This window comes from Octopus bimaculoides, chromosome 5 (genome assembly GCF_001194135.2).
Source record: "Octopus bimaculoides isolate UCB-OBI-ISO-001 chromosome 5, ASM119413v2, whole genome shotgun sequence".
Lineage (NCBI taxonomy): Eukaryota > Metazoa > Mollusca > Cephalopoda > Octopoda > Octopodidae > Octopus > Octopus bimaculoides.
Window position 1 is genome coordinate 99018316 of NC_068985.1, and position 3812 is coordinate 99022127.

Genomic DNA, 3812 nt, shown 5'->3' on the forward strand with positions numbered 1-3812 from the left:
ACAAGCAGCAAGCAGTACGAACGAGCGATCATTTTACGTGTTCGTTCAAACTGCTTCAAAAATAAGTACCCAGTTACCCTTCAAATCAGATCCCACGGCACATTAAACAATGATGTACTCTCGATATTTATTTCCATCCTACAGAAGTTGACTTGGTTGCGTCTGGAATGTTTTCACCCAACATAGATCAGCAAGCTTAAGGCTGACGAATACTAAACAATGACAACTACTGACTAATGACAATAACAAAAAGAACAACAACGAAACCGAAGATTGGGAATCCCTTTCTACTCGCTTCAGCAGCACATATTATATAATTGAAACAATACAGAGAAGATTAGTATGGCCCAGTGCAACAATGACACGCAAATTCGTGAAGTGTTCCATATGTTTTGCGATTGTGCGAAGGCGCATGACTCAATGGTTCAGTATTCTGCTTATGATCGTCATGCCGTGAGTCCAAGTCAGGGCGACGCATTGAGTCCTTCAGCAAGATACTTTATTTCACGTTGCCCCAATGAACTCAGTTTGCAAAAATGAGCTGTACCTGTAATTCGAAGTGCCGGCCTTGTCATATTCTGCGTCATCCTGAATCACTTTGAGAACTACGTTAAGGGTTCGCGTGTCTGTGGAATGCACAGCCACTTTCACGTTAATTTCACGAGCAGGCTGTTCTGTTGATCGGATCAACTGGAACCCTCGTCGTCGTAATGGACGGAGGGCCATTTAACAATTGAGGTATTTAGCACCACTCAAAAAGGAACTACGTTTCTATTAGCTATGTGGTAAGCACTCAATGGCTGTGATGTAAATTGCTGGAAAGTTGAGATACTGAAGCGGTTTCAATCCTGTGATGAAATCGTTTCACTACATTTCAGCTTTCACAGTGATGCCTATGGACAAGGAATAAATACCACAACTTCCTAATTTTTTCTCCTACTTTTAAAATATCGCGTGCCCGTGCTTCACAAAACAGAAACAAGTGTTTCATTGCTTCCTGTTAAAGTAACGAGACTAGCAACAGCGCCGTCTTCAAGAAAAGAGCCTGAGAAGTTTTGTAATCATCTTTATAAACACAACAGCCTACACCGCCGCCGCTGCCTGTGTCACCACCACCACCGCCACCGCCACTGCCGCCGCCGCTGCCACCGCCGCCGCCACCACCATCCCCACCACCACCAGCATCAGCAGCAAGAACTACAGTATCTATAATAAAACCAAGAACATATTTCATCATGGCAGCTGCGGCTATGGCGTCATAATTTAAACGGGGACAGCTGAGAAAATCAACTAGTTTGACGTATTGAAAAATATAAATAAAATAAAACAAATTTAAGTTAATGAAGAAAGCATATATAATATAATAATAAAATATCATAATAAATATAAATATATATTTATGTATATATATACATGCGTATATATTTATGTGTGTATGTGTGTATGTGTGTATGTGCGTACGTGCGTGTTTTATGAATATGTATTCTATATCTAAAAATATGTCATTTCACCAAATGTACTTTGACTGAATATTTTAGCACGTTTAAAGAATACACAGAAGCCAACAAACATAGAAATAACACAAACAAAATATAAAAGATAATTTAAATAAAACATATATGAAGAATCTTTTCTGCCCGCTCGAAACAAACAAAAGCTAACGAAATTAAGATAAATAAGTAATAAGAAAAATAGATTCTCAAAATATGTTTTCTCGCGTTTTCAAATATATTTTATATTTCATTATAAATTTTGACGCGACTGCTATTTTGATATGGCGGGCTTTAGGATAAGATAGTGAATGATATATCAGGAGTAAGTCAGAAAACTATGTACATCATATTAAATGTTGTAGTCTTATAGTCTGCATATCAAGTTAGAATACTTAAAACAGTAAACTACGTTTTCGTTTTGAGTAGGCATACATTTTTGTTTTGACTTTGAAGGCATGAAGCAGATTTGTGAAAATTCGAAAGAAATGAATTGAGTCTGCTCTATTGCGATGGTTCTCAGTGGGCTTCTTTGAGTTTCCATCTACCGAATTCACTGACAAGGCTTTGGTCGACCCGTGGCTATAGCAGAAAACATTTTTCCAAGGTGACACGTAGGGAGACTGAACCTGGAAGCATAGAATTTTTATTCTTTTATTTTAATTGCAAAGAAATCAAATTTCAATTTTAATATTGATTTGATTTTGATTCGATTCAATTGCTCCTCTACTTTCGACAGGTAATCAATTTCGATTTATCCTATGATATTATATAAACTTATTTTTAAAAATCAAATATGAAATTTCACTTCTAAAACAAACAAATTCATTAATAGCGATGGAAGCACGTTTAGTGCAGAATGGCATGGCGTGTGTTTTATTTTGCCTCGATGTTCAGCAGAAGGCGGCGAGCTGGCAGAATCGTTAGCACGCCGGGCGAAAGGCTTAGCGATATTTAGTCTGCCGTTACGCTCTGAGTTCAAATTCCGACTAGGTCGACTTTGCTTTTCATCCTTTCGGGATCAATTAAATAAGTACCAGTTACGCACTGGGGTCGATGCAATCGACTTAATCACTTTGTCTCTCCTTGTTTGTCCCCTCTATGCTTAGCGCCCCCACGAGCAATAAAGAAATTGACATTCAGTAGAAAGCCACACAACTGCGGTATTCGTCTCGAGTAAAACCTCTCGTATAGACGTATAGAGCTAAAAGGTACAGAGGTATATCAGTAATTAACACCGAGTAGCGGCAATATATAGATTTCTGCTTCATTGAGCGTCGTCAGTAGCGACCATATGCTTAGGGAAATTTAGCGTCTACTGATATAGAAAACTAGTGATTAACAAATTACTGGTGTCGCAATCCGTTATAAGCGATGAAAGCATTTTGAGTTCAAAATAGTATTCTGTATACATTACTTAACGTGGATATACTGTAGAAAGCCAGAATATATTCTTAAAGCAATTAATATTGAAATATTACAACAGACTTTGAAAGAAATCGAATCGAATGGAACTGGAATATTTATCGCTGTTTGAAAACGATTTGATAAATGAAATATACAAAGAAGCTTCATCGAATTAACGCTGAGCCACTGACCTTTAAACTAACAAATACTTATATTTGCCAAAATTATTCATTGCCAGAGGTTTCCATTAAAAACTTTCTGAAATAAAATTAGATAGTTGTCACTTCCGGGACAATATCGGTGACCTCAAATTTATAAAGGGAAAACACAAGAGAGAAGGAAAAGGAGAAGACGAGAGACAGAGATAGGGAAAGTGTTGAAATAGTGTTTATACTTCTGTAGGAAAGACGGGGGAGTGACGTAGAGAGTGGGTGAGAAAGAGAGAGAGAGAGAGAGAGAGAGAGAGAGAGAGAGAGAGAAATGGGATGGTGAGAGTAGGAGGGATGGTAGTAGAAAGATTAAGAGAGAGGGAAGGAGGCCAGGAGAAAGATAGAATAGACAAAAAAATGGAGAAGTGTATACACACGCACACATATGTATATATCCCTTTTCTATTCCTTTTCTAACGCACACACATACATACATACAAAAACACGCGCACATACACGCACATCGCGCACGCACAATCATATATACACATTCATATGTATACATACATATATATATATATACATATACACATATACATATATATACATACACACACGCACACACACATATATATATACACATACAAAACTATATAGGTATATATACGTATTTATACATATATGAGCGTATATGTAAGTAAATTGTATGTGTATACATAGCTATTTACACACTTATACATGCATATGTATATATATATATATATAT

At 36.9% G+C, this 3812-nt stretch overlaps 1 non-coding gene across 1 annotated transcript; it reads left to right on the forward strand.

Annotated features, from left to right (window-relative positions):
* The first annotated feature begins 291 nt into the window (after nucleotides 1-291).
* On the forward strand, nucleotides 292-393 carry LOC128247944 (U6 spliceosomal RNA). The gene has a single exon (XR_008264283.1). It is a non-coding gene; the product is annotated as a U6 spliceosomal RNA (small nuclear RNA).
* Nucleotides 394-3812: the final 3419 nt, after the last annotated feature.